At 41.0% G+C, this 13,584-nt stretch overlaps 1 protein-coding gene across 2 annotated transcripts in view; it reads left to right on the top strand.

Annotated features, from left to right (window-relative positions):
* Nucleotides 1-13,584, top strand: part of TRDMT1 (tRNA aspartic acid methyltransferase 1) — a 59,810-nt gene that overhangs the window by 264 nt on the left and 45,962 nt on the right. The gene's annotated exons all lie outside the window — the stretch shown is intronic.

Raw genomic sequence — 13,584 nt, 5'->3', positions numbered from 1 at the left:
CGCGGGGGAGTTGCTCGGTTGTCATAGAAACCGTCGGCTCGGCGCCCCAGCCGCCCCTGCGGGCGGAGACTCACTCCCTCCCTCCCGCCGCGAGCCTGGTCCGAAGGGCGGGCGGGGCACCTGCCAGGACCCAGTTTGTGAGTCCAGATCCACAAGGCTTGGATGTAAAGTCAAACCAAAACGGTACCGCCAAAGGGGGAGGGGTGAGCCCCCTGCCCTGTGCCAATCCCCAATTCGGTATGGCTGTCACCAGCGGCGTGGAAACTAGGTCCTTCACCCTCGAGGAGGTCACAGCGGGGGAGGGGAGGTCACTGGGCTGGGTTCTGCAGGTGAGGGACGAATCTTCAACGGGATAACTACAGTGCCACATAGAAGTTAGTGAACACTCAGCAGAACTGTAGGGGAAGCCTGGAGGAAAATCCCGGTCAGTTCTGATCATTGAAAAGAAACATCTTGTCTTGTTACTTCATGTCTGGGTACATTTAGGCGCCAGAAGCCCTGAGTTCAAACTTAGTTGCAGTGTGACCTTAACATTTTTGAGCCTGTTTCCTAGTTTCACAACGTGAAAAGTAATTCAGAGATGGAGAATTATGAGGATTAAAGAAAAAGTGGGTAAAACCTTTAATAATGCCTGGTACCTTGTAGCCACTCACAATATTATAAAGTATTGTCACGATTTTATGTATCTTTTCCATGTTGAGGTTTTAAAATTTCTTTGGTCCTAAGTTGGAACTGCAAGGTTTATTTTCAGTGACATTCACTCAAAAATATTTATTGAGCTCCTCTTATGTTCCAGGTACTGTGCTAGGCACTGGAGGTATAGAGTGACAAATAGATTTGGAACGCACATGTTTATTCTTAAATTACTATGACAACCGCAAAACTGAAACTTCCCTGCTTCCTTTTTTTTAGTTCCAAAGATAACAAGAGACCAATACCGTAAGATACGGACAGTATGTAATGAGTTGAGCACATACATTTTCTGAGCATATATATTGAGTTTTGATTCTAGAAGAGGTTAGTGATTATTAAATTTTTCTTGCCTACCAATTATTTGATGGCTCTCTATGTTCAGTTCGCATACCAAAATTTACCAGCAGGAAAACAAAACAAAACTTTAACATTATTTGCTCTCTTAGTTAATTTTCTAGGATTGTATAATGTCAGCATTTTCTCCATATCTTGAAACCCCTTAATGAACACGATTTTAATGGTTATGTAGTGCTTTATCACAAGCTATAATTCAGCTACTCCTTAAGTGTTGAATGTTCGATATTTCCCCCCAGTTTTTTGCAAGTATAAATGTGCTGCAATTAATTATTCAGCATAAACCTTGATTTTTCTCTTTAGTGTGTTTTCTAGAAGTCAAATTAATTAATAAAAGACTGTGTGCTAGGTACTAAGTCAAAAATTATGAGAATTTTTAAAGACTTTTGATAACGTAGCAAATTGCTTCCCAGAGGTTTCTGAGTGCCTCCTCAAACTACATATTCCTCAGGGTTTGTATTATCCATTTTTAACCTTTGTGAATTTGATAGGGGAAATTGTATAATTTTAATCTGCATCTTTTGGGGGGTTAATTAGTTAGATATTTTCCCTCGTACTAGCCAATGCAACCTGAATTTGTACACATATTTCTATTACTATTGCTACCATCTTGAATCTAAGCTATATCATCTTTCACTTAAATTATTAAAACTAGTTTCCCAACTGCTCCCCTGCTTCCTTCCCAACTGCTTCCACTCTGCTTTCCTGCTCCATCCTTTCTCCACATAGCAACAAAGTGATCTCTTACCCAGTAAACTGGATCGTGTCACTCTGCTTCAGTGGTTTCCCTCTGAGGTTAGAATCACAGCCCCCTCTTCTTAGTAGGCCTGTGAGATCTGGCTTCTGTCCACCTCTTCAACCTTATCTCTCCCCTGCTTCTCTTTTCCAGGCTTGCAGGTCTCCTTTCTCTGTGTTTCTCAAACTCTCAAAGTTCCTGTTATGTTCTGGCCTTTGCTTGTGCTGTTGTCTCCACCCAGAGTGCTTTAACTGTAGACTTTTCCACTGCAGCTGCATTTCATCTTCCATGGCTTAGTTCAGAGGAGCCTGCCTTGACTGACCCTGTGATCCAGAGTAGGCTTCCTGCTGCCTCTCTACCTGGACTCTCATCTTTTGGTTTGAGGTCGACGTACGTACTAGGGATGTTGCGTCTTAATCACCCTGCACGCTTCTCTTCCAATGTTCATTTATTTTATTATTATTATTATTATTTTTGGGTTACGCGGGCCTCTCACTGTTGTGGCCTCTCCCGTTGCGGAGCACAGGCTCCGGATGCGCAGGCTCGGTGGCCATGGCCCACGGGCCCAGCCGCTCCGCGGCATGTGGGATCTTCCCGGACCGGGGCACGAACCCGTGTCCCCTGCATCAGCAGGCAGACTCTCAACCACTGCGCCACCAGGGAAGCCCCAATGTTCATTTATTTGATGTGCCAAAGTTTAAAATTTTTCTGTAATAAAATGCATTGCTGTTTTCCATGGGGTTTTTTATATAATAATACAAACTAATAACAATGCCGATTAACTGCAACAATTACGTCAGGCCCTGTTTTAAGTATGTCATAAGCTAGTTAATGGTAGAGCCAGTATTATAACCTAGGTCTCTCTTTTTTTTTTAATTAAAAAAAGTTTTTAAATTTTTTGCCCACGTGGCATGTGGGATCTTAGTTGAAGCCAGAGTCTTAACCACTGGACCACCAGGGAAGTCCCTGTAACCTAGGTCTCTTAACCCGACCTCTTAACCATGCTATCTATGTTGCCATTTTTCTAGTTAGATCCACTAATTGAATCTATGTCTTAAATAATAAGAAGCAGCCAACAGGAATAATACTGAATTTAAACTTTGGCAAATTTCCAGATACGGTTTATGACTGAATTTTTTCTGCAGTAAAATAGGCATAACAAAATGTGCCATTTTAACCATTTTCCAGCGTATTCGGTAGCTTAAGTACTACATTCACAGTGTTGTACAGTCATCACTATTGTCTGTTTCCAGAACTTTTTCATCATCTCCAAAACAGGAACTCTATTCTCTAAATAACAACTCCCCATCTCCTCTCCCCCAGCCCCCGGTAACCACCATTCTGCTTTGTCTCTACCAATTTGTCTTTACTGGGTACCTTATATAACTGCAATATACAATATTTGTCCTTTTGTGTCTGGCTTATTTCACTTAGTGTGATGTTTTCAAGGTTCATGCATGTTGTAGTATGTATCAGTACTTCATTCCTTTTCATGGTTGAATAATTGTCCATTATATGCATATACCATATTTTGCTTATCCATTCATCTGTTGATGGACCCGTGGGTTGTTTCCACCCGTTGGCTATTGTGAATAATACTGCTGTGAACATTGGTTTATATGTATGTGTCTGAGTCCCTGTTTTTAGTTCTTTTGAATATATACCGAGGAGTAGAATTGCTGGATCATATGGTAGCTCTGTGTTTAACTTTTTGAAGAACCAGTAAATTGTCTTCTTTAGGGGCTGCATAATTTTATATTCCCAAGGGCAATGCATGAAGGTTCCAGTTTCTTTATTTCCACATTCTTGACTTGTTATTCCCTTTTTCTGTTTTTTTTTGATAATAGTCATCCTAATGGGTGTGAAAAAATATCCCATTGTGCTTTGATTTCCATTTTCCCTAATAACTAAGGAAGTTGAACATGTTTTCATGTGCTTATTCGCCATTTGTGTATTTTCTTTGGAGAAATGTCTAAGTCCTCTACTCATTTTGGAATTGGGTCTTTTTTGTTGTTCTGTTGTGTGAGTTCTGTATGTACTCTGGATGTTGATCTTTTATGAGGTATATGATTTATAAATATTTTCTCTCACATAACTGAATTCTAGTAGTTATCAAAGGTATATTTAATTTCTTTGGCAGCATGACAGATTTTCTTCAAACCCAATAGACCTTTTAATACATCAATAAACATTTTTCATCCTTAGCTGTATATGCTATTGTATTGTTGCAGTAACTACATAGATGCTTCTGTATCTTCTAAGTTTCTTTTAACTTTATTTTATATCTGCATGTCCATGTGTTAACTTAGTCCTCTAAGTAAAATTCTGTGGTATTTTTCTTTGTTCCTGTACCACCTGTAGCACAGAAGCACACTTGTGACGGGTTTCTCTGTAGCGGACTATTGAGTTTATTATTGAATTGGTATTCACTCTACCGTCACGTTGGTAAAACCATAGTTTGCTTAGTCCAAATTTTTGTATGATACAAAATTCGTAGTTGCAAACCACAGAATCCACTCTCTAGCTAACATCAGCAGAAAAAAAATTTTTAAAGGGCATTTGGAAGCCCACAGAATTTACAGGACACCCAACAAACAGGTCAAGAGAATGGGAGCACCACTCGATCCACATTCCGGGCACCGGCCCCACGAGTCCTCATACTGACATCACAGCTTCCACCAGTAATGCTGGGGACTGGAGGTGAGAAGTGCTGTCACACTTTTGCCCTGAAAGGGGCATCTTTACCACCTCTCTTACCAAAAAAGATGAGTTTTCTCATTTGCTTTCTTACATTGCTATTTCTGAATTGAAGTTAGGTGAGAATGCAGTTGGTTGGTGGCCATTAGATCCCATTGCCAGACTAAGAAAGCTGGGAGAGTGAGTTCTGACTTCAGTTTTGGGAAGAAGAGACTCGTAAAGTGGCAGAATTTTGAACAACAGGAAACATAGGCAAAGATTCTAGATGGTCACAAGCATAGTAAATGTCATTGCATTCTTTAATACATATTTGCCCCTGTACAGGAACCACTTATTACCACTTTGTATTATTTATGCCTGCATAGCCTGTAGAGTTTTGGCTAGAGAATCTTCCAAGTGAAAACATTTTTCAGAAAGTAGTGGAAATAGTAGTTTCATGAGTTAAATAGCAGTGGAACCTGCAAAGACACCTGCAGATATGAATGGTTACCAAATAAGAATCTGCTTTTCTCATAAAATATAATGAGATTTTTATATATATAAAATATAAATATATATATTTATATATATAATATATATATAATATATATATTTTATATATATTTTATATATATTTTATATATATATAATATATATTATATATATATAAAATATATATATTTTATATATATATATAAATATAAAAAATAAAAGGTGGTGAATAAAGGAAAGCTCTAGCTGATTACTATTATATATCTAGTCAACTATTGGGACAGCCTTAAAAGCAAAACGTCTTGCCCTCCCAAATAATTTTGAAAGGTCTTTCAAGGTGTTGGTTTTGAGTTTTAGCCACATAATACTTATTCATATATAGTAAGAGTTACCCAGCCTTAATATTTTCTGTTAAAAGGATAGGCCTATCATAGTTATTCATTTTCTGAATCTCTTTTGTCTTTATTTCTCAATGACTTATATTCCAGCTTGGGATTCTACCAAACTACTTTGTGATTTGGTGTGCTTATAACTGAATGGGATAAGTACATTATGATGAAATGTAGAGCTGAATGTCACCAGGGGTAGTTTTGAAACACCAGTTGTAAGGGGTTGAAATTTGAACTGCTTAACTTTTTTTCTTTTATATTTATCCTTTGAGGTTGTAAAAATGTCCTCTTTATGCCTATTTTCCCACAGTTATTCTTGTATGACTTACTGTCAGGTTTAAAGTAAAGCAAGGCAAAAATGTGTCCCATTTAAAAATATGTATCATTTGTTGTTTGGTATCTATGGGAGTTATTAGATTGTTTTTTCTCTGAACTTGAAATACAAGGAAGAAATATGTAGAATGAATTTTTTGTATTCAGAGAGGAACATCCCAACTTTCCACTGGATGACAGAATTACCTTTCTTTTATGTGATGAAAAATGAATGCGTACTTCACTGCAGAGTATTTATTTCAGTAAGTCGTCTACCTACAGACCTTCAAAGGTGCAAGCTTGCATTCACATGTCCAATCAGGTAAGTTAGTTCACGTCCCTGGCGTACACTGTCACGTGCGTGCATCCTCTACAAGTGGTTGTGCTTTTGTGTACTTTACTGTACAGTACTGTATAGAGTACAGTAGTGCAGTATCTTTACTTCGGGCCCAGGATGTCTGGAAGCAAGTGTGGAAGCAGCGGTGATGTAGCTGGTACTGCTAAGAAGCGCCGAGCGATAACAATGGAAACTGTACTATAAGATTAAAAATGTTGTCTTTATTTTTTGTGTTTGTTTGTTATGTATTATTTGTGTGAAAAGTATTATAAACCTATTACAGTATGGTACCATATGGCCGATTGTGTTAGGGGGGTACGTAGGCTAACTTTGCTGGACTTATTAACAAATTAGACTTACAAACGTGCTCTCGGAATGGAACTCGTTCATATGTAGCGGACTTACGGTACTATATTCTACACATCAAATTACTTCTCCCATGTTAATGAATAGATGACCAGTTTACTCTGTGTTAGGACCTATCTATTGGGTGTTTTTAGGGAGCTCAATAAATAGTACCCCTCTTCTTAATTCTGAACAAAAACAGAAAGAAAACAGAAGAATAAGGCAAATAGGAAATCAAAATCTATATGATTTTTATTACGAATAAAGGCTGAGTTGGAGCATGTAGCTTAGTGAGAAGGCCAAGGGGGTCAGCTCATGTGCAACCAGAGAAGTCGGCAGCTTACCTTCCGGGCACAGCTGGAGAAGCAAGCAGAATGTGTGTTCCCCGTGGGTAGCGCATTCCCAAGAGGAGGGGGGTTCTGAGCAGCCCTGGCCAGTTTATTCTTCCCAAATTAGCCAGTTAGAGAAGTCAACTAAGAAGTCCACTGAAGAGAGCAAAAGGATAGGATAGGGGAGGAGTTTAGAGTGAATAGAAACCACTCACTTGGAGGAAACAGCAGTAAATGCCTCCCATTTTACATTAACTTTGCCAACTGCTTTTAGGAATCCTTCAGGTATTATAGTTTTTAAAAATTTTGCAAATCATTCTTTTTAATATTTGATACTTAAACTCTTTCTGGCAGTCATTTGGTAGTGTCCAGTCATTTGAAATTGGATAGCTTGTTTTTACAGCAGCTTGGTCTTAAGGCATTGTTATTTGGCTCCATGGGAGAGTAACAGTGGACAGTGTTTACGTAGGAGCGGCTCAAGGAGGGGCCTCTCATTAGGAGCGCAGTTCTGTCGTCAGAAGGGCTTTCTAGCTGTGTGGCCTTGGGGAAGAATGAAGCTTTCGGTGCCTCAGTGTCCTCTTCTTTAAGAGGATAATAATAACACCTACCTCGAAGGGGAATTGTGAGGATTGTGAATGAATAAAAATGAAGCAGTAAATAGAGCTTGGAACACAGGAAGTGCTCAGTCAACGTGGGCCCCTATTCTCAGAAGTCATAACGTTATTATATGTTGTTAAAAATGGCCTTTAGAAGAACCTGATTATTAAATGTTTGAAGTTGTCAAAGAGCTTTCAGACTAGATTTGAATTATACAGGAATAAGTTGGTGAAGAAAAGAATCATTTACAGCTACTATAGATGATACGGAATGAAAATGAAGAGTAAAAGAGAAGGGCATTGAAGAGAGTGGAGTATTCCGTTTTGCCCTGTTGACTCCCTAGGAAGCTTACCTTCTCTACTAGAGAACAGATTTCCTAGCCTGGATCCACTTCATGTTCGTTTTCGTGGCACCTGTCCCAGTGTTTTCTGAAATACTCCGTGTGTTTCTCTGAGTGATAAAATTAATGCCATTATTTAGGAATAAGACAGGTCTGCCACATACTAGCTGTCTAAATATTGGAAAATTATTCAACTTTCTGGGCCCAGGTACCCTGTATGTGAGATGGATATAATACCTCCTCATAGGGTGTTATGAATGTAAAATGAAACAGTTGATGAATGAAAAATAATGTGGGTACTCAGTAAATCTTAGTTCCTTTTCTTATTCCCACATTAATTGTAACTAGCCTTTTTCTCGTAGTTGTGTCGGATTCCCTTATTGATAAAATTGGGATAACAATACTAACTTTATAGGCTTGTTAGGATTTAATGAAACAATGTATACATAGAGCTAGTATAGTTCCTGGTACATAATATATAAATAGTACTGATGATGTTACTTAGGAAGTTGAACATTTTCATATGCTTGTTATTTGCGTTAATTTTGTGGCTTGTGTATGTTTCCATTGGTATATTCTTTTTTATAATTGGCGTTTGTGGTTCAATTTTGTTATGATATTTTTACCAAGCAGGATTTTGAAGGATGATTGGGAGTTTTCCAGAGAGTAAAAAAGGGGAAGTATGTACCAGACAAAAGGAGAATTCTGTACAGACACACAGGCATGAAATAGCATGGTCTATGTGGATACATACAAGTATTAAGATATTATTGCAATATAAATGCTCCAAGACAGTAGAAGGTGTTTACAGGCTACCAAATCATGAAATGCCATGTATAACCTGAAAAGGTGCTTGGATTTTTATCTTCTAAGTCTGATTAGTGAAGGAAGACTAATGAACCTGTTGGGGTTATGTTCTAGAAATTTTACCCTATGACCACAGGAGGGGTGAGGCGATTAGAGGCAAGGTGGTCAGTTAGGAGGTGATTGTTGAGAGGTGATGAATGTAGGCAGAGCCAATAAATGGAGAAGACTTTTACTCACAAGATATACAAGATCTGAAAGGCAGCAAAACCTGGTAGTTATTGGGATGTTAGGTACCCAGATTTCTGACTTGGATGATTTAACAGATGGTACAGTCAAGGTTGGGGAGAAATAATAGGTTCCATTTCAGAGTTACAGAGTTTGAGTTTTCCTTGGGACCCATGGAAATTGTGCATTTTGGGCTGAGGGAGAGAGGACTGGAGACGGGGATTTATTTCTCTGTATATGCGAGTGTACAGAGAAGAGGACCAACAAGATGGAACACCGAGGGTGCTGTTTTTTTGTGGCTAGGTAGATAAATACAGGAAGTCCCTACATAGGAACGAGTTCGGTTCCTAGAGCATGTTCGTTAAGTCCAACAAAGTTAGCCTAGTACCCAACTAACACAATCGGCTATATAGTACTATAATAGGTTTATAATACTTTTCACACAAATAATACATAAAGAACAAATGCAAAAGATAAAGAAAACATTTTTAATCTTACAGTACAGTTTCCATTGTTATCGCTTGGCGCTTCCTAGCAGTATCAGCTACATCACCTCTGCTTTTACGCTTGCTTCCGGACATCCTGGGCTTGAAATAAAGATACTGCACTACTGTACTCTATACAGTACTGTACAGTAAAGTACACAGAAGCACACCCACTTATAGAAGATGCACGTACATGACAGTGTATGCCAGACACGTGAGCTAACTTATGTGATCGGACATGCGAATGCACATTCACGTGTTTGAAGGTTCGCAACTTGAGGATTTGTATGTAGGGGACTTACTGTAATAGTCAAGGAGAGAAACTGAGCAGGAAAATTAGAGAGCAAGAAGTAGAACCAAGAGAACATTGTGCCATGAAAATAGAGAGAGGAGGGGATCTAAGGACTGATCAGATAATACCAGCCAAGTGACATAAGGATTAAAATGAGTTCTTGGATTATTTGCCACTTCCTGGCTGATATCCTATGCACCAGTCTTCTGAGGAATTAATCGGTGTGGCTTGATGGTTAAGTAAGTTCAGAAAACTTCTCATGACTTTGGCCCTTGAATCATTCTCAGGACGCATTAATGTATCCCAGATGTTGAGAAGCCCTGCAAAAAAGACGCTGTTTGGCTTAAAACAGCACTTCCTCATGCATATGAGCAGGGTGTGCTTTTTTTTTTAGCGAGAAAGGGGAGCACCGTTAGCACCCTGTGTAATAGCGTTCCTCAGCTGTCTTGGGAAATGCCTGATGGGCAACAAGAGGGCACCGATGGGGGGAGATGCCGGTGAATGAGAAGGGCTAGGGCTGTCTGATTATATCGACAGCTTTGACTAAGTCTAAAGTTAGCTTCTCTGTAGTTTTTCTACATGGCGGGATGTGTTAGTGTTCCCGTTATCCCTGTTTTGTTCTAAAGACGTGCAAAACTGAGCTCCTGTTCTCCTTACTCCTCCCAAACGTGCCCCTCTTGCGGCCTTCCTCATCCCAGTGACAGGCATCCCCCTTCTTCCAGGGGCCCAGCCCTAGGTCTTGGAGTCATCTCTGTGTCTTCTCTTTCACTCACATCAGCAAATTCCATAGGCTTTACCTTCAAGCCGTATTTATAATTCCATCCTTCCTCTCCGTCTTCACCTGTACCACCCCATCTCTGTCCTGTTTCATCAGTCTCCTGGGCCCTGAGCTGTGTGTTCAGTGTCGCCCCCGATTCTCCTGCTCTTGCTTCATCCCGAAACACTGCCAGGGGGTCGGGGCTTGGCTCTCATCCTCAGGATGCTCAGTTTCTCTGCAGTGTCTGCACTCAGATGAAGCACCTGGGATCTAGGTGCTACAGCAGCTGTCTGGAGGGGTTGGATACCATGACTCTAAGTGGAGAGGAAGGGAGAGTCATATGTGTGAAACAGTAGGGGGGAAAAATACACACACACACACACACACACACACACACCCCTAGTTCCTAAAATCCTTGTAATTTCCTCAGTGATAAGAGCACTGGGGGCATCTTTTGTTCTAATATTTGGTCTTTGACTCTGGTTCCTGACACAGAGCTCCTAAATCTCTTAGAATTCCCTGGGTGACAGGAATGTCTTTTGTACTAATGAGATGGCTCTTGTTGGGCTCCTGGGTGGCTTCAGAATGGGAACTGGCCACCAGAAAGATCAAGTGATAATTAGAAGCTTGGAACTTTCAGTCCCACTCCCATCCTCTGGGAAAGAGAAAGGGGCTGGAGATTATCACTGACTGATCATGTTTCCATGATAAAGCTTCCATAAAATCCTAAACGTATAGGGTTTGTAGACTTCTGGGTTGGTGAAGGTATCCACGTGCTGGGAGGCCTGTGCACCCCAATCCATGAGAACAGAAGCTCCGGCACTCGGGACCCTTCCAGAACTTGCCCTACGTATCTCTTCATCTGGCTGTCTATCATCCGTATCCTTTAAAATATCCTTTATTATATAATAAACTGGTAAACGTTAAGTAAGTGTTTCCCTGGGTTTTATGAGATGTTCTAGAAATGATCAAATCCAAGGAGGGGGGTCATGGGGACCTCTGATTTGCAGTTAAGTTGGATAGAAGTTGTGGTTAACCTGGGGATTTCCTATTTGAAACTGGTGTCTGAAGTGAGGCAGTCCTGTGGGGCTGAGCCCGGAACTGGTGGAGTCTGAAGCTGTCTTCAGGCAGATACTGTCAGAATTGAATTGAGCTGTGGGCATCCAGCTGGTGTCACAGAGAACTGCTTCGTGTAGGGAAAAAACACATCTTGTGTCAGAAGTGTTGTGAGTGTGGTCGTAGTCTGCGACTAGAGGGGACACAGGAGTACTGTTCCTGGACACCCTCATGGGGTGACTAGACCACAAAGAGAGAGGCTGAGGGAGGGCTCAGCAGAGGCATCGCCTCGCCTTCCTCCCCCACCCGTGTCCCCACCCAAGTGCAGATGGGCGCGTGGGACGTGCTGCTTGGGCCACGTTGCGTCTTCGCTGCAGGGCTTCTGTCCCCTGTGATGCGTCCCTCCCCCAAGACAGCCTGTCTTACCCAGGCCTTCTGAGAGTGCGGTTGGCTGGGCTTTCTTGTGAAGCTGTGACATTTAGTAAAGCGCTGCCTTTTGTTTGCTTTCCCTCCTTCCCTTCCTCACTACCTTCACTTTTGCTACTTTGAGGTTTTACCTCCCAGAAAAAGCATTTGAAGCCAAACTTTGCCTTGGGTTCTTTTTCAGGAAACCTGACAATTATTGCAGTCGCCTTTTTACTGGTCTCCTTGCTTCTGCTCTATCACCTCTAGTTTATTTTCAACACAGTGGTCAGCGTGATCCTTCAGAAATATGTCCCAGAGGGCTTCCCTGGTGGCGCAGCGGTTGAGAGTCCGCCTGCCGATGCAGGGGACACGGGTTCGTGCCCCGGTCCGGGAAGATCCCACATGCCGCAGAGCAGCTGGGCCCGTGAGCCATGGCCGCTGAGCCTGTGCGTCTGGAGCCTGTGCTCCGCAACGGGAGAGGCCACAGCAGTGAGAGGCCCGTGTACCGCAAAAAAAAAAAAAAAGTCACAGAAGTCACTTCTCTGATTAAAACTTCTGAGAGGTGTCTCATTTCACTCAGTAAAAGCCAGAGTCCTTAACCCACAGCCCTCCTTGATCTGGAGCCAGCCCCGTTCTCTTTGCCCGCATCCCCTGCACCTCTCCCTGCTCACTCCATTCCAGGCTTGCCCACCAGCTGAGTCAGTCTGAGCAGCTCTAACAGAGTACCAGAGACTGGGTGGTTCATAAACAACGGAAATTAATTTCTCACAGTTCTGAAGGCTGGGAAGTTCAAGATCCTGGTGGCAGCATGGTTGAATTCTGGTGAGGGCCCTCTTCCAGGTTGCGGAGTGCTGCCTTCTCATCATGTCCTCACTTGGCGGGGAGCAGAGGGGAAGCAAGCTGTCTCATGACTTTTTAAGGGCACTAATCCTGTTCATGAGGGCTCCACCCTCATTCACCTCCTAATTCTAATGACGTCCCAAAGGCCCCACCTCCTAATACCATCACATTGGGAGGTAAAGTTTCAACACATGGATTTTCAGGGGACATAAACATTCAGTCCCTAATACCAGTCTCTTGCTGTTTCTCCTACAATACAAGCATGCTCCCATCTCTGGACCTTTGCAGTATCTCTTCCTTCTGTTCTAGAAAGTTCTCTCATATCTGCCAAACCTGCTCCCTCGTTTTCTTCAAGTTGCTGCTAGTGAGACATTCTCTAACCAACATATATAAAAATTGAACTAGTTCCTTCTCCCACACTGTCTGGCTTAACTCTGCTTAATTTTTCCCATAGTACTTTTCATTGTTAGGCATATTATATACTTACATACTTATTTATTTGTTGTTTTGCCCCCACACTAGAATATAAGTTCCATAATAGGATAGATTTTGTCTAGAACATCACTTACGCGTATTTGTTGAATGAATGAATAAATGAACAGGGGTCATGTTTGCTATGAAATATGTATAGCTTGAAGTAGACACCATTATACTGTGACAAGCTTAAGCTTAGTTATTAAGTCTGAATCGTAAAGGTCTCTCTTTCTCTTTTTTTTTTTTGGATGAGCTAAGTCAGCATTTCCCAAAGTTGGTCCATGGGTAGTGTTTTGAGGGATAATAGGTGTTATGCAGGACACAGAACAAATGTATGTATGTGTGTGTGTATGTTTCTGTGTTGGAGAGTGGCCAAACAAGTAGAATCATGAAAGTTTTTTGTATGCATAATTATATGTGAAATTTTAATAGATAATAGAGATTTTTTTCTGTACCACATGATAAAACATTTCTCAAAATAATCAAATCTATTGAGAATAAGTTGGTTTTAACTCAATGTAGAATTTTAATCGTGTGTTAATAATGAGATATGGTGAAAATAATGAAGTTCAAGTGTTTTATTTTTATCCTTTTATTCCTGTCAAGAAATGTTACCTCTTTGTATGGAAAGTTGAAAGGAAGA

This window comes from Grampus griseus (assembly GCF_964374135.1).
Source record: "Grampus griseus genome assembly, chromosome: 2".
NCBI classification, from domain to species: Eukaryota; Metazoa; Chordata; class Mammalia; order Artiodactyla; family Delphinidae; genus Grampus; species Grampus griseus.
Note: the sequence above shows the minus strand (reverse complement) of the source record. Positions and strands in the feature narration are given on the sequence as shown.